At 42.9% G+C, this 16883-nt stretch overlaps 13 non-coding genes across 13 annotated transcripts; all 13 read left to right on the top strand.

Moving 5' to 3' along the window:
• Positions 1-132: 132 nt before the first annotated feature.
• Positions 133-206, top strand: trnat-ugu (transfer RNA threonine (anticodon UGU)). Its single transcript has one exon. It is a non-coding gene; the product is annotated as a tRNA-Thr (tRNA).
• A 1649-nt stretch (positions 207-1855) lies between these two features.
• trnat-agu (transfer RNA threonine (anticodon AGU)) lies at positions 1856-1929 on the top strand. The gene has a single exon. It is a non-coding gene; the product is annotated as a tRNA-Thr (tRNA).
• A 160-nt stretch (positions 1930-2089) lies between these two features.
• On the top strand, positions 2090-2163 carry trnat-ugu (transfer RNA threonine (anticodon UGU)). The gene has a single exon. It is a non-coding gene; the product is annotated as a tRNA-Thr (tRNA).
• A 1649-nt stretch (positions 2164-3812) lies between these two features.
• trnat-agu (transfer RNA threonine (anticodon AGU)) lies at positions 3813-3886 on the top strand. Its single transcript has one exon. It is a non-coding gene; the product is annotated as a tRNA-Thr (tRNA).
• A 160-nt stretch (positions 3887-4046) lies between these two features.
• Positions 4047-4120, top strand: trnat-ugu (transfer RNA threonine (anticodon UGU)). The gene has a single exon. It is a non-coding gene; the product is annotated as a tRNA-Thr (tRNA).
• Positions 4121-5769: 1649 nt separating this feature from the next.
• trnat-agu (transfer RNA threonine (anticodon AGU)) lies at positions 5770-5843 on the top strand. Its single transcript has one exon. It is a non-coding gene; the product is annotated as a tRNA-Thr (tRNA).
• A 160-nt stretch (positions 5844-6003) lies between these two features.
• trnat-ugu (transfer RNA threonine (anticodon UGU)) lies at positions 6004-6077 on the top strand. Its single transcript has one exon. It is a non-coding gene; the product is annotated as a tRNA-Thr (tRNA).
• Positions 6078-6397: 320 nt separating this feature from the next.
• trnan-guu (transfer RNA asparagine (anticodon GUU)) lies at positions 6398-6471 on the top strand. The gene has a single exon. It is a non-coding gene; the product is annotated as a tRNA-Asn (tRNA).
• A 1306-nt stretch (positions 6472-7777) lies between these two features.
• Positions 7778-7851, top strand: trnat-agu (transfer RNA threonine (anticodon AGU)). Its single transcript has one exon. It is a non-coding gene; the product is annotated as a tRNA-Thr (tRNA).
• A 160-nt stretch (positions 7852-8011) lies between these two features.
• On the top strand, positions 8012-8085 carry trnat-ugu (transfer RNA threonine (anticodon UGU)). The gene has a single exon. It is a non-coding gene; the product is annotated as a tRNA-Thr (tRNA).
• Positions 8086-9738: 1653 nt separating this feature from the next.
• On the top strand, positions 9739-9812 carry trnat-agu (transfer RNA threonine (anticodon AGU)). The gene has a single exon. It is a non-coding gene; the product is annotated as a tRNA-Thr (tRNA).
• A 160-nt stretch (positions 9813-9972) lies between these two features.
• Positions 9973-10046, top strand: trnat-ugu (transfer RNA threonine (anticodon UGU)). The gene has a single exon. It is a non-coding gene; the product is annotated as a tRNA-Thr (tRNA).
• Positions 10047-10366: 320 nt separating this feature from the next.
• trnan-guu (transfer RNA asparagine (anticodon GUU)) lies at positions 10367-10440 on the top strand. Its single transcript has one exon. It is a non-coding gene; the product is annotated as a tRNA-Asn (tRNA).
• The last annotated feature ends 6443 nt before the right edge of the window (positions 10441-16883 follow it).

The following is a 16883-nucleotide window of genomic DNA, read 5'->3' as shown; positions in this document are numbered from 1 at the left end:
ATGTCCTAAGTACCGACAGCAGCTTCGGGCAAAAGGCAATGGAAATACAATGTGGCAACCCACCTCAGACACTTTGGAAGGCTTGATGCAGAGATATTTGCAGCAGTTGCCCCAAACTGTACACTTCCAATGGGCGCTGTAGCTTAGTTGGAGAAAGCGCCTGTCTTGTAAACAGGAGATCCTGGGTTCAACTCCCAGCAGTGCCTTCACACATTCACTCGTCTATAAAAGCTTTCAAATGTTCATACCTGGGAGCAGGACTTTTATTACTTGTCCCCTAAAAACACCTTTCCTAGACAGGGTCAAACCACCCAACGCAACCCCTTCCACAGTACGTTGAAAAGTGATCCGTTGTTACAAGTAGGTGTGATAGAATTCCACTCAACTGTGGATCAGTCTGGAGGGGACACATTGATTTCATCACAAAAGCTGTTTTTTTTTAAAGAAATCATGTAACCGATGTTGGCCTCAGAGTACACAGCATGTCTCAAGTTGCAAACGACAAGCAGAACTGAGGAGCATGTCTCTGTGGCGCAATCGGCCAGCGCGCTCGGCTGTTAACCGAGAGGTTGGTGGTTCAAGCCCACCCAGGTCTGTTATTCAACTGAAAGCAGTTCTGTTGTTCTCTTCTGCTAAAAGCAACACTTGAAGTCATCTTTAAACCTGTTCCGTTAAGTATTGTGTAACACTCTGGACTTTGAATACAGTGATCCCACTTCACAGAGCAGTGTGGCGTTCCATTGGGCATGGTGTTGTTTCAGTAATGATTGCCCTGTAGCTTCCTTTTTTTCAATACCGAAATCAATGCTTTCAAAACACTTTGGGTTAGCGTTAGTTTTGGAACATTTTTTTTGCAGCTTAACAACTGTCTTACAACTACTTCTCACTGAGTGCAATGGGCTTTTAATGATGAGTGCTACAAACTCTTTAGGCAGCAATCTAAGTGTAACAACATTTGTATGGCTTGTGCTGACCAGAAGGTAAAGAGAAAACTTAGGATCGCAGGCTGTTTGAGGAGGATTGGATGACTCCCTGACACCTTAGTTGTTCAAGGGCTTACCCGTGCCTGGAGGACCACAGACCCAATGGCATGCCATGAACATACTGCTTCAAAACCAGGTCCCACCGAGAACCACTGCAGAGCTTCCAGAGAGAGCAGTGAAACAATTTCTTACATGGCAGCACCATGTGTGGACATTAAAGTGCAGGGATTTGGAAAGAGATGGCATGAAGAAATACCGTTGCCACAGAGGATAATATGAGAAAGCAACCTTTGCCAGCTGGCTTAAACATGTGGTCAGTTAAAAGAACAAAGCACTGGCCAGTCCAAGAACACTTTGTCAATTGCTTGACCAGAGCAATGCACAGTTGCACAAAGCTAGGGTCTCCAGGCTGGTCAGAGGCCAGAAATACCCTTGAATGTGTCTGAACATAGAGAATCACTGCTGCAGCCGTACTTCTAGCACTGCATATTCTTGTCCACCTGACATGCAACAACTTGCTAAATAGACATTCCCTGTATCATGGTACAGACAACAGTTGCAAGGAAAAGCACAACTCTGTCAGATATAGAATAGCAAACAATTGTAAGACACAAAATATGTTTATACTTGCGGGATGGCTCAGGGTTATTGTGGCACTTTTCTATCTGTTCCAAAATTGGACCAACAAACATGAATGCTGAGGGGCTGTGAAAACTGGGTGATCAAATGACTTGTGAGAGATTGTCATCTTGGTCTGCTAGCCAACCTTCAACACTGGCATCTTTCCAGCACAGGGGAGTAAAGATGTTAACAAGCTGATTCGATTCAGTTACACACTTAATATGAAACATTCTCAAAGCAAATCAATTGATGGCGCTGTGGCTTAGTTGGTCAAAGTGCCTGTCTAGTAAACAGGAGATCCTGGGTTCAAATCCCAGCAGTGCCTCTTTTGCATTTCCTTATAGTTGGTGCCAATGTCCTAAGTACCGACAGCAGCTTCGGGCAAAAGGCAATGGAAATACAATGTGGCAACCCACCTCAGACACTTTGGAAGGCTTGATGCAGAGATATTTGCAGCAGTTGCCCCAAACTGTACACTTCCAATGGGCGCTGTAGCTTAGTTGGAGAAAGCGCCTGTCTTGTAAACAGGAGATCCTGGGTTCAACTCCCAGCAGTGCCTTCACACATTCACTCGTCTATAAAAGCTTTCAAATGTTCATACCTGGGAGCAGGACTTTTATTACTTGTCCCCTAAAAACACCTTTCCTAGACAGGGTCAAACCACCCAACGCAACCCCTTCCACAGTACGTTGAAAAGTGATCCGTTGTTACAAGTAGGTGTGATAGAATTCCACTCAACTGTGGATCAGTCTGGAGGGGACGCATTGATTTCATCACAAAAGCTGTTTTTTTTTAAAGAAATCATGTAACCGATGTTGGCCTCAGAGTACACAGCATGTCTCAAGTTGCAAACGACAAGCAGAACTGAGGAGCATGTCTCTGTGGCGCAATCGGCCAGCGCGCTCGGCTGTTAACCGAGAGGTTGGTGGTTCAAGCCCACCCAGGTCTGTTATTCAACTGAAAGCAGTTCTGTTGTTCTCTTCTGCTAAAAGCAACACTTGAAGTCATCTTTAAACCTGTTCCGTTAAGTATTGTGTAACACTCTGGACTTTGAATACAGTGATCCCACTTCACAGAGCAGTGTGGCGTTCCATTGGGCATGGTGTTGTTTCAGTAATGATTGCCCTGTAGCTTCCTTTTTTTCAATACCGAAATCAATGCTTTCAAAACACTTTGGGTTAGCGTTAGTTTTGGAACATTTTTTTTGCAGCTTAACAACTGTCTTACAACTACTTCTCACTGAGTGCAATGGGCTTTTAATGATGAGTGCTACAAACTCTTTAGGCAGCAATCTAAGTGTAACAACATTTGTATGGCTTGTGCTGACCAGAAGGTAAAGAGAAAACTTAGGATCGCAGGCTGTTTGAGGAGGATTGGATGACTCCCTGACACCTTAGTTGTTCAAGGGCTTACCCGTGCCTGGAGGACCACAGACCCAATGGCATGCCATGAACATACTGCTTCAAAACCAGGTCCCACCGAGAACCACTGCAGAGCTTCCAGAGAGAGCAGTGAAACAATTTCTTACATGGCAGCACCATGTGTGGACATTAAAGTGCAGGGATTTGGAAAGAGATGGCATGAAGAAATACCGTTGCCACAGAGGATAATATGAGAAAGCAACCTTTGCCAGCTGGCTTAAACATGTGGTCAGTTAAAAGAACAAAGCACTGGCCAGTCCAAGAACACTTTGTCAATTGCTTGACCAGAGCAATGCACAGTTGCACAAAGCTAGGGTCTCCAGGCTGGTCAGAGGCCAGAAATACCCTTGAATGTGTCTGAACATAGAGAATCACTGCTGCAGCCGTACTTCTAGCACTGCATATTCTTGTCCACCTGACATGCAACAACTTGCTAAATAGACATTCCCTGTATCATGGTACAGACAACAGTTGCAAGGAAAAGCACAACTCTGTCAGATATAGAATAGCAAACAATTGTAAGACACAAAATATGTTTATACTTGCGGGATGGCTCAGGGTTATTGTGGCACTTTTCTATCTGTTCCAAAATTGGACCAACAAACATGAATGCTGAGGGGCTGTGAAAACTGGGTGATCAAATGACTTGTGAGAGATTGTCATCTTGGTCTGCTAGCCAACCTTCAACACTGGCATCTTTCCAGCACAGGGGAGTAAAGATGTTAACAAGCTGATTCGGTTCAGTTACACACTTAATATGAAACATTCTCAAAGCAAATCAATTGATGGCGCTGTGGCTTAGTTGGTCAAAGTGCCTGTCTAGTAAACAGGAGATCCTGGGTTCAAATCCCAGCAGTGCCTCTTTTGCATTTCCTTATAGTTGGTGCCAATGTCCTAAGTACCGACAGCAGCTTCGGGCAAAAGGCAATGGAAATACAATGTGGCAACCCACCTCAGACACTTTGGAAGGCTTGATGCAGAGATATTTGCAGCAGTTGCCCCAAACTGTACACTTCCAATGGGCGCTGTAGCTTAGTTGGAGAAAGCGCCTGTCTTGTAAACAGGAGATCCTGGGTTCAACTCCCAGCAGTGCCTTCACACATTCACTCGTCTATAAAAGCTTTCAAATGTTCATACCTGGGAGCAGGACTTTTATTACTTGTCCCCTAAAAACACCTTTCCTAGACAGGGTCAAACCACCCAACGCAACCCCTTCCACAGTACGTTGAAAAGTGATCCGTTGTTACAAGTAGGTGTGATAGAATTCCACTCAACTGTGGATCAGTCTGGAGGGGACGCATTGATTTCATCACAAAAGCTGTTTTTTTTTAAAGAAATCATGTAACCGATGTTGGCCTCAGAGTACACAGCATGTCTCAAGTTGCAAACGACAAGCAGAACTGAGGAGCATGTCTCTGTGGCGCAATCGGCCAGCGCGCTCGGCTGTTAACCGAGAGGTTGGTGGTTCAAGCCCACCCAGGTCTGTTATTCAACTGAAAGCAGTTCTGTTGTTCTCTTCTGCTAAAAGCAACACTTGAAGTCATCTTTAAACCTGTTCCGTTAAGTATTGTGTAACACTCTGGACTTTGAATACAGTGATCCCACTTCACAGAGCAGTGTGGCGTTCCATTGGGCATGGTGTTGTTTCAGTAATGATTGCCCTGTAGCTTCCTTTTTTTCAATACCGAAATCAATGCTTTCAAAACACTTTGGGTTAGCGTTAGTTTTGGAACATTTTTTTTGCAGCTTAACAACTGTCTTACAACTACTTCTCACTGAGTGCAATGGGCTTTTAATGATGAGTGCTACAAACTCTTTAGGCAGCAATCTAAGTGTAACAACATTTGTATGGCTTGTGCTGACCAGAAGGTAAAGAGAAAACTTAGGATCGCAGGCTGTTTGAGGAGGATTGGATGACTCCCTGACACCTTAGTTGTTCAAGGGCTTACCCGTGCCTGGAGGACCACAGACCCAATGGCATGCCATGAACATACTGCTTCAAAACCAGGTCCCACCGAGAACCACTGCAGAGCTTCCAGAGAGAGCAGTGAAACAATTTCTTACATGGCAGCACCATGTGTGGACATTAAAGTGCAGGGATTTGGAAAGAGATGGCATGAAGAAATACCGTTGCCACAGAGGATAATATGAGAAAGCAACCTTTGCCAGCTGGCTTAAACATGTGGTCAGTTAAAAGAACAAAGCACTGGCCAGTCCAAGAACACTTTGTCAATTGCTTGACCAGAGCAATGCACAGTTGCACAAAGCTAGGGTCTCCAGGCTGGTCAGAGGCCAGAAATACCCTTGAATGTGTCTGAACATAGAGAATCACTGCTGCAGCCGTACTTCTAGCACTGCATATTCTTGTCCACCTGACATGCAACAACTTGCTAAATAGACATTCCCTGTATCATGGTACAGACAACAGTTGCAAGGAAAAGCACAACTCTGTCAGATATAGAATAGCAAACAATTGTAAGACACAAAATATGTTTATACTTGCGGGATGGCTCAGGGTTATTGTGGCACTTTTCTATCTGTTCCAAAATTGGACCAACAAACATGAATGCTGAGGGGCTGTGAAAACTGGGTGATCAAATGACTTGTGAGAGATTGTCATCTTGGTCTGCTAGCCAACCTTCAACACTGGCATCTTTCCAGCACAGGGGAGTAAAGATGTTAACAAGCTGATTCGGTTCAGTTACACACTTAATATGAAACATTCTCAAAGCAAATCAATTGATGGCGCTGTGGCTTAGTTGGTCAAAGTGCCTGTCTAGTAAACAGGAGATCCTGGGTTCAAATCCCAGCAGTGCCTCTTTTGCATTTCCTTATAGTTGGTGCCAATGTCCTAAGTACCGACAGCAGCTTCGGGCAAAAGGCAATGGAAATACAATGTGGCAACCCACCTCAGACACTTTGGAAGGCTTGATGCAGAGATATTTGCAGCAGTTGCCCCAAACTGTACACTTCCAATGGGCGCTGTAGCTTAGTTGGAGAAAGCGCCTGTCTTGTAAACAGGAGATCCTGGGTTCAACTCCCAGCAGTGCCTTCACACATTCACTCGTCTATAAAAGCTTTCAAATGTTCATACCTGGGAGCAGGACTTTTATTACTTGTCCCCTAAAAACACCTTTCCTAGACAGGGTCAAACCACCCAACGCAACCCCTTCCACAGTACGTTGAAAAGTGATCCGTTGTTACAAGTAGGTGTGATAGAATTCCACTCAACTGTGGATCAGTCTGATTGGAGGGGACACATTGATTTCATCACAAAAGCTGGTTTTTCTTAAAGAAATCATGTAACCGATGTTGGCCTCAGAGTACACAGCATGTCTCAAGTTGCAAACGACAAGCAGAACTGAGGAGCATGTCTCTGTGGCGCAATCGGCCAGCACGCTCGGCTGTTAACCGAGAGGTTGGTGGTTCAAGTCCACCCAGGGACGAGTAAAGCAAATGCTGTTGACTTGTGAGACTTTGTGATTATGGTCTGTTATTCAACTGAAAGCAGTTCTGTTGTTCTCTTCTGCTAAAAGCAACACTTGAAGTCATGTTTAAACCTGTTCCGTTAAGTATTGTGTAACACTCTGGACTTTGAATACAGTGATCCCACTTCACAGAGCAGTGTGGCGTTCCATTGGGCATGGTGTTGTTTCAGTAATGATTGCCCTGTAGCTTCCTTTTTTTCAATACCGAAATCAATGCTTTCAAAACACTTTGGGTTAGCGTTAGTTTTGGAACATTTTTTTTGCAGCTTAACAACTGTCTTACAACTACTTCTCACTGAGTGCAATGGGCTTTTAATGATGAGTGCTACAAACTCTTTAGGCAGCAATCTAAGTGTAACAACATTTGTATGGCTTGTGCTGACCAGAAGGTAAAGAGAAAACTTAGGATCGCAGGCTGTTTGAGGAGGATTGGATGACTCCCTGACACCTTAGTTGTTCAAGGGCTTACCCGTGCCTGGAGGACCACAGACCCAATGGCATGCCATGAACATACTGCTTCAAAACCAGGTCCCACCGAGAACCACTGCAGAGCTTCCAGAGAGAGCAGTGAAACAATTTCTTACATGGCAGCACCATGTGTGGACATTAAAGTGCAGGGATTTGGAAAGAGATGGCATGAAGAAATACCGTTGCCACAGAGGATAATATGAGAAAGCAACCTTTGCCAGCTGGCTTAAACATGTGGTCAGTTAAAAGAACAAAGCACTGGCCAGTCCAAGAACACTTTGTCAATTGCTTGACCAGAGCAATGCACAGTTGCACAAAGCTAGGGTCTCCAGGCTGGTCAGAGGCCAGAAATACCCTTGAATGTGTCTGAACATAGAGAATCACTGCTGCAGCCGTACTTCTAGCACTGCATATTCTTGTCCACCTGACATGCAACAACTTGCTAAATAGACATTCCCTGTATCATGGTACAGACAACAGTTGCAAGGAAAAGCACAACTCTGTCAGATATAGAATAGCAAACAATTGTAAGACACAAAATATGTTTATACTTGCGGGATGGCTCAGGGTTATTGTGGCACTTTTCTATCTGTTCCAAAATTGGACCAACAAACATGAATGCTGAGGGGCTGTGAAAACTGGGTGATCAAATGACTTGTGAGAGATTGTCATCTTGGTCTGCTAGCCAACCTTCAACACTGGCATCTTTCCAGCACAGGGGAGTAAAGATGTTAACAAGCTGATTCGATTCAGTTACACACTTAATATGAAACATTCTCAAAGCAAATCAATTGATGGCGCTGTGGCTTAGTTGGTCAAAGTGCCTGTCTAGTAAACAGGAGATCCTGGGTTCAAATCCCAGCAGTGCCTCTTTTGCATTTCCTTATAGTTGGTGCCAATGTCCTAAGTACCGACAGCAGCTTCGGGCAAAAGGCAATGGAAATACAATGTGGCAACCCACCTCAGACACTTTGGAAGGCTTGATGCAGAGATATTTGCAGCAGTTGCCCCAAACTGTACACTTCCAATGGGCGCTGTAGCTTAGTTGGAGAAAGCGCCTGTCTTGTAAACAGGAGATCCTGGGTTCAACTCCCAGCAGTGCCTTCACACATTCACTCGTCTATAAAAGCTTTCAAATGTTCATACCTGGGAGCAGGACTTTTATTACTTGTCCCCTAAAAACACCTTTCCTAGACAGGGTCAAACCACCCAACGCAACCCCTTCCACAGTACGTTGAAAAGTGATCCGTTGTTACAAGTAGGTGTGATAGAATTCCACTCAACTGTGGATCAGTCTGATTGGAGGGGACACATTGATTTCATCACAAAAGCTGTTTTTTTTTAAAGAAATCATGTAACCGATGTTGGCCTCAGAGTACACAGCATGTCTCAAGTTGCAAACGACAAGCAGAACTGAGGAGCATGTCTCTGTGGCGCAATCGGCCAGCACGCTCGGCTGTTAACCGAGAGGTTGGTGGTTCAAGCCCACCCAGGTCTGTTATTCAACTGAAAGCAGTTCTGTTGTTCTCTTCTGCTAAAAGCAACACTTGAAGTCATGTTTAAACCTGTTCCGTTAAGTATTGTGTAACACTCTGGACTTTGAATACAGTGATCCCACTTCACAGAGCAGTGTGGCGTTCCATTGGGCATGGTGTTGTTTCAGTAATGATTGCCCTGTAGCTTCCTTTTTTTCAATACCGAAATCAATGCTTTCAAAACACTTTGGGTTAGCGTTAGTTTTGGAACATTTTTTTTGCAGCTTAACAACTGTCTTACAACTACTTCTCACTGAGTGCAATGGGCTTTTAATGATGAGTGCTACAAACTCTTTAGGCAGCAATCTAAGTGTAACAACATTTGTATGGCTTGTGCTGACCAGAAGGTAAAGAGAAAACTTAGGATCGCAGGCTGTTTGAGGAGGATTGGATGACTCCCTGACACCTTAGTTGTTCAAGGGCTTACCCGTGCCTGGAGGACCACAGACCCAATGGCATGCCATGAACATACTGCTTCAAAACCAGGTCCCACCGAGAACCACTGCAGAGCTTCCAGAGAGAGCAGTGAAACAATTTCTTACATGGCAGCACCATGTGTGGACATTAAAGTGCAGGGATTTGGAAAGAGATGGCATGAAGAAATACCGTTGCCACAGAGGATAATATGAGAAAGCAACCTTTGCCAGCTGGCTTAAACATGTGGTCAGTTAAAAGAACAAAGCACTGGCCAGTCCAAGAACACTTTGTCAATTGCTTGACCAGAGCAATGCACAGTTGCACAAAGCTAGGGTCTCCAGGCTGGTCAGAGGCCAGAAATACCCTTGAATGTGTCTGAACATAGAGAATCACTGCTGCAGCCGTACTTCTAGCACTGCATATTCTTGTCCACCTGACATGCAACAACTTGCTAAATAGACATTCCCTGTATCATGGTACAGACAACAGTTGCAAGGAAAAGCACAACTCTGTCAGATATAGAATAGCAAACAATTGTAAGATACAAAATATGTTTATACTTGCGGGATGGCTCAGGGTTATTGTGGCACTTTTCTATCTGTTCCAAAATTGGACCAACAAACATGAATGCTGAGGGGCTGTGAAAACTGGGTGATCAAATGACTTGTGAGAGATTGTCATCTTGGTCTGCTAGCCAACCTTCAACACTGGCATCTTTCCAGCAGAGGGGAGTAAAGATGTTAACAAGCTGATTCGATTCAGTTACACACTTAATATGAAACATTCTCAAAGCAAATCAATTGATGGCGCTGTGGCTTAGTTGGTCAAAGTGCCTGTCTAGTAAACAGGAGATCCTGGGTTCAAATCCCAGCAGTGCCTCTTTTGCATTTCCTTATAGTTGGTGCCAATGTCCTAAGTACCGACAGCAGCTTCGGGCAAAAGGCAATGGAAATACAATGTGGCAACCCACCTCAGACACTTTGGAAGGCTTGATGCAGAGATATTTGCAGCAGTTGCCCCAAACAGTACACTTCCAATGGGCGCTGTAGCTTAGTTGGAGAAAGCGCCTGTCTTGTAAACAGGAGATCCTGGGTTCAACTCCCAGCAGTGCCTTCACACATTCACTCGTCTATAAAAGCTTTCAAATGTTCATACCTGGGAGCAGGACTTTTATTACTTGTCCCCTAAAAACACCTTTCCTAGACAGGGTCAAACCACCCAACGCAACCCCTTCCACAGTACGTTGAAAAGTGATCCGTTGTTACAAGTAGGTGTGATAGAATTCCACTCAACTGTGTATCAGTCTGATTGGAGGGGACACATTGATTTCATCACAAAAGCTGGTTTTTCTTAAAGAAATCATGTAACCGATGTTGGCCTCAGAGTACACAGCATGTCTCAAGTTGCAAACGACAAGCAGCACTGAGGAGCATGTCTCTGTGGCGCAATCGGCCAGCACGCTCGGCTGTTAACCGAGAGGTTGGTGGTTCAAGTCCACCCAGGGACGAGTAAAGCAAATGCTGTTGACTTGTGAGACTTTGTGATTATGGTCTGTTATTCAACTGAAAGCAGTTCTGTTGTTCTCTTCTGCTAAAAGCAACACTTGAAGTCATGTTTAAACCTGTTCCGTTAAGTATTGTGTAACACTCTGGACTTTGAATACAGTGATCCCACTTCACAGAGCAGTGTGGCGTTCCATTGGGCATGGTGTTGTTTCAGTAATGATTGCCCTGTAGCTTCCTTTTTTTCAATACCGAAATCAATGCTTTCAAAACACTTTGGGTTAGCGTTAGTTTTGGAACATTTTTTTTGCAGCTTAACAACTGTCTTACAACTACTTCTCACTGAGTGCAATGGGCTTTTAATGATGAGTGCTACAAACTCTTTAGGCAGCAATCTAAGTGTAACAACATTTGTATGGCTTGTGCTGACCAGAAGGTAAAGAGAAAACTTAGGATCGCAGGCTGTTTGAGGAGGATTGGATGACTCCCTGACACCTTAGTTGTTCAAGGGCTTACCCGTGCCTGGAGGACCACAGACCCAATGGCATGCCATGAACATACTGCTTCAAAACCAGGTCCCACCGAGAACCACTGCAGAGCTTCCAGAGAGAGCAGTGAAACAATTTCTTACATGGCAGCACCATGTGTGGACATTAAAGTGCAGGGATTTGGAAAGAGATGGCATGAAGAAATACCGTTGCCACAGAGGATAATATGAGAAAGCAACCTTTGCCAGCTGGCTTAAACATGTGGTCAGTTAAAAGAACAAAGCACTGGCCAGTCCAAGAACACTTTGTCAATTGCTTGACCAGAGCAATGCACAGTTGCACAAAGCTAGGGTCTCCAGGCTGGTCAGAGGCCAGAAATACCCTTGAATGTGTCGAACACAACACCTTAGACCGCTCGGCCATCCTGACTGAATGATGCTTGCTCTGTCAGATATAGAATAGCAAACAATTGTAAGACACAAAATATGTTTATACTTGAGGGATGGCTCAGGGTCATTGTGACACTTTTCTATCTGTTCCAAAATTCGATTGCATTGTTTTTGTTGTTGTGGAATTTATAATTATATTGCTATGTTCTAAAAGAATAAATATGAACTCAAACTAGAATCTTTTGTAGAATATTTAATCTGTCTGCTCTATCAAGAGAATACGTTTTAATTGCTTAATCAGCAAAGTAGGAATTTCTGGTGCAACCTCCCTATCTTTATAAGATATGGAAAAGGGAAAATCAGTACAACAGGTATGCTTTACGAAGCATTCAAACAGGAACAGAAGAAGTAGAAATGTGGCAATTCTGCAAGCTTTACTCTGGCTGTTTCAGTGAGTGTACTTAAGGCGAGACAGTACAGGTGAATAGGGTAAAAAAAAATGATAATAGATATCACCATGAAACTTTCTCTGTTGATTACTTGTGTTAAGTTAAGAATTAACATTGCAAGTTTTTTGTATTTTAATGTATAAATATGCAAATTTCGGACTATCTAATTAAATATGCACAAATTTGCATACATTTTAAAAAACGAAATCTGATCATGTGATAAAGCCAGCTTCAAAATTATTTTATAATTTTGTTGACATATTAGATGGAAAAAAAGATACAGAGGGATTTATGTATATCTACTTTTGATATCCTATAAATCAGAATATACTGTCAATAGCCTTAAAAAAGATTTTCGCCTTGTTTTTTGGAATAAAATGTTATATAAATCAGGCTACAAATAATATATTAACAAATCCCTCTGTAAAAGTCTTCATAATGTAGCTAGAAAGATTGGTGTGTATAGGTACAACTGAAGTGGAGATTTCGGACTTTGAGTATGAGAGAAAACTCATTTTGAGAAAACGGCATTTAAAGATTTATATTGTAAAATCCACAAATTTCTAAAGGAAAGCGTTGCTAACAAGCAAAACAACTTCTCAGTTCATTGGTTATAACAATGTAGACCATGTCTACATGGATATTAACAATTGAATACAACAACATTGCCATATAAGAACTTCAACTGTAGACAACCACAAAAAAACAAACAAATTTGCCACCAGAACTGCAAATCTAGTCCGCTGTATGTCAGAACAAAACATTTCCACACAGAACACAGTTCACCCATGGGTTTTTACAGGCTAGATGTCCATGCCTGCACCATATGTAGGCCCCTCACCCCTCTCTTGCTGATGCCTTATCACTTTTTTAGCTGTGCTGTGATTCTTTCTGCGATGTTTTGCAGACTCAGACTGGATGGTGTCAGCTTTTGTGATCCTGAGCATGTCGGTTTCTCTGATGGTGGTGATAGTGATGATAGTGCTTTCAAGCCATAGCTTATCCATAACTGCAAGCATGGAAGAGGCCCCCTCATTAAAAGTTGTAATGGCCATACTTGCTGCTGCCTCAACCCTACTCTTCCCAACAAACACAGTTTTCGGACAGCGTGCCCATATCACAGAGTTGAGGCACTCATTAGCATTTTGAGTGCCACCATGTTGCATGCGCTGCAGCAGGCTGTCACTAGACATGCGGTGGTACACAGGGAGAAGCTTCTGGCCCACCTCCCGAGATAAAAAGTTCCCTGCATGGAGCCTGTGGCTCTCCGGAGTTTCTCCATTTTCCTCCGCTCTCCTGTACCAGCACCAGGACGGGTTGCACCTGGTGTGCAAGGGTACATCGTCACAGGACATGCTGTGGAGGAGACCAGCCCATATTTCATTCTTCATCCTGTCTAGGGAACCCTGGTTATTTAAAATTGCCCCCCTGTAATAATTTTGTAATGTTTTACATTTATTGGCCGTTAATTTTCCCAGACCCTTCCCCCCCAATTTGCGTTCAGCACTTAATTTGCGAAGGGCTGTTCCCATGCGCTTATGGGCATGGTTAATGCATTCTAACTTCACTACCTCATGCTCAGGGTATGGGTTGAGGGATACCACCTCCTTGAATGCAGCACTGTCCCCATCTGACAGCATCTGAGTGTATCTAAGCTGATGACGACTCACGGACCTGGCCCACATCCTCTTCGCTGCCTCCTGCTCCATAGCCTTGCTTGAACCCCAAAAGTTTCTTGCACAGTCGTGCTTTTCTCTTCCCTCATGCCTGGCAGCTTCTTTAAGGGCACAAGCGTGACAATAGGAGGATAGGACCTCAAAGTCGATCACCAGTCCTGTAAATATGTCAATGCACACCCCAATTCCATAGTGTGATGTGAACCCTCTTTTCTGCCATGTGCCATCAAAAGACACACTGATGTTAATCACAGCATCTGCATCCTCCCTCAGCAACTCTGCCACATCTGCATCAACATCTGCATAGGCCTGCCTGACCTGCTCCCTGGTCCTGTGTAGTGACTCCAGAACTCTCTCAATTTCCACAACTAAAATGAAATGTGCATTGTATCAATAACTGTTCATTTGGTTTGGTTTTATTGATACAGCAGTGTTTCCCACAGAATGATGCGATACCAGGGCGGTGGAGTACGTGCTGGGGGGCGGATCGACATATACATATATTTTTTTTACTCATATCTCAGGATATATTTTAATATTAGGTTTGTATTTATTTGAAATGTGTTTTTCCCAGTGGGCACGCACTGTAGCTGTTCCCACTCAACGTTCTTGAAGCCAAAATACGGCGCTTAGGGGCGCTTCCATCTTGCGATTTTGACGTCATTTGGAGCCAGAGTCTGTGCAGTAGGGTCCGGGGGCAGGAGCCCTGGTAACACGCCCCGCCCACTTAGCGTACTGCCCTGATGACTTACGCAGCCCAGCTACGCCGAAAGCGCTCTGCCGGTCTACGATGAAGAAATGTGTAAGTACAACAAACCACTGTATTCAAAGTCTAATATTTAAACACACTGTGTTTTTAAAAATCCCGCTATTTTGATCATTATTGAAAATACGTGGGCTGCTGGGTCCTCTGTTTTTGCCGAAATCGTTCTATATTTAAGCTAAGTTAGCACCACAGACCGTAGGCTACAGGTGGTAAGATATGTTGTATTCTGTTAGAAACTGATAGTCTACAATGTGAGTCATGTCTGCTTTTCTAATATATTTAAATGAACAGTAAATCAATTGTTTTTTGTATTTTCATTTAGGCAAAGAAGAGATAAAAGCAGCTGGTCTGACATCTTCCACAGAGGTGAAGTCTAAGTTAAAATCATCTGTTAAAAGTTTATATCCTGTGATTTTTATTTAAGTTTCATAAGAGGATTGTCAAAACAAGCTATTGTTAACAATACAGTCTTCTAAAAATTAAAATCACACTGAGTCATACACCAGCTAAATGTTAAATAGAAAGGTGATGTTTTCTTTTCCATTTTACAATCAACAGAACCTAAAAATGACTCACTTCAACCTTCGTCTGCACACCTGTTACGGAGGTCAGGCTGGGGTCACATAGTTTGACTTTTTTCACCTGTGCTTGGACTCAGAGCTGTGCCAGATGCCCTGCTCATCCACTGTGGGAGAAATGACCTTACACCAGTATCTTCCCAGATGAAGATTCCTCTCTGCCATCACCCAGAGGAGCTGATCGACGTCTGGTGCTTTGTGACAGTGAGAAGGCTACCATAGTCATCCTCAGATAAAACACACAGATCCTGGTCAATATTTAATTTATTTTTCTTAACATGATGTTGCCCTGCGTTTGAAAGGCCAGATGCTGGAGGGTTGTGTTGGATTTGCTTTTCCATCATATTTTAACAGTCAAACAATCATCCAGGATCTCTATACTTTATTTGATTTTTGTTTGGATTTCTTTGTTAAATTATTTTTTATACTTTCTCCTATGTCCCAGCAATTGGACCTGATGGTCTCCCTTACTTATTTTCCACATGGTTAATGAAGCCAGGGGTTGTTTATTGAAGATTTCTTTTCATAAAATGTTTAAATAAACTTTTTAAAAATCTGATATGACTGTCTCTGATTAACTGGAGTACAACAACGTGTTGGTCACAGTAAAATAATTTAGCAGTTAAGTTTATAGCTCACATTTGAAAAGGCCTTGAACTGACATTCATTTCTTCTTGACCAACAACAGCTAAGACAACAGCAAAGCTAACAGACAAGCTCAGCTTGTCACAGCTGGTCTCGTCTGAGATAAATGGCCTTCAAACTTATTTAATATTAAACATTTAAAGCCAATAAGCATAGCAAGATACGTATGAGATTCCATTTCAATTTATTCAATCACAGACTTGTTAGACAGTCTGGCATTTTGTGCTGCTGTTTTCAAGAGTTAATAACTGAAGAGAAGAAGTCCATGGAGAGAGGACAGGAAACACTCAGGGGACGAGTCCTCCATGTTGTCAGGGGTTGCTGATGGATCTGAATCTGAGAGTATCTTCTGTAATAAAGAAAAACAATCACGGAGTTAAATGTAAAGTATAATGAATTTTACTGTGATGTTTATGCCTCAGACCTGAAATCAGATCTGTCCTCAGGTTCTGCTAAGCTTCAGGTTCTAAAGTTTGTTTTTATGACAGGATAACTATTTATGAGGAAAAACAAAATATAAAAGACATGATGAATTCAATAATATGATCAGCTTTATGAATTTATGTTTTAAGACAAAAGTGTTCCTTCCACTTTCTATTGAAGATTATTTTAAACTGTCATCACATGGGCCAGCCAGATGAATTAAACTAATGTTAAACATTCTCATATAATCAGACAGCCAATTTGTGTGCAGAATCTCACCGGAGCTGGAATCAGAGTCTGGACTGCTGTTTCCTTTGAGCATTGAGTTCCTTGAAGACAGAAAGAAGAACAATTAAAAACATGAACTTATTGCAGAACCATAGAGGCTGTTAAAATCTTCTGCTAGTCTTCCTTACATTTTAGGAAGGATTATAAATTGTTACTAAAATTACTTTGATGCCGATAGCGGTTACAATAACACGGTCCAATCATATGAGAGACCATTTTACCTTTGAGTCCTATGTGAAGGCGTTCTCTTCAGAATCAGCACTGCAAAGACAAGATGATGGCGTCCACCTTCACAACCTGCTGCTTCAGTCTGGCTGCATCATGGTCACCTACAGGAACACCACAGAAATGCAATCAAAGTACTTCACTTTATTTATCAGAGGATGTACTGTATGCAAAGTTAAAAAAAAAATAGCTGTAATTCCTCAAAGATTTGAGACTGCTTTGTTATTTGAGAGCACAGACTGTTTCTTTTCCCTTCTCTCTGTTTGCCTGTACATGACCTTTTAGCGTTGTAAAAGATGCTACAGTAAATCCTGGACCAGCTGTGCGGATGGTGTGACTGTGTGGTAAAGCTTTGTTAAAGTTGTCATGCACGTACTCATATGCCTTTGGAGAGTAAAAGTACAGTGTGGTGGCAAACTGCTTATAAAATATAAAATAGTATTTTATTGGTGAGGTGCCCCAATCAAAGCGTCCTACAGAGTAGCAGCAGCAGGCTTTAAAGGGAGGAGACGAGCGCACCG

This window comes from Labrus bergylta, chromosome 23 (assembly GCF_963930695.1).
Source record: "Labrus bergylta chromosome 23, fLabBer1.1, whole genome shotgun sequence".
Classification (NCBI taxonomy): domain Eukaryota; kingdom Metazoa; phylum Chordata; class Actinopteri; order Labriformes; family Labridae; genus Labrus; species Labrus bergylta.
This window is presented reverse-complemented; position numbering and strand designations above follow the sequence as displayed.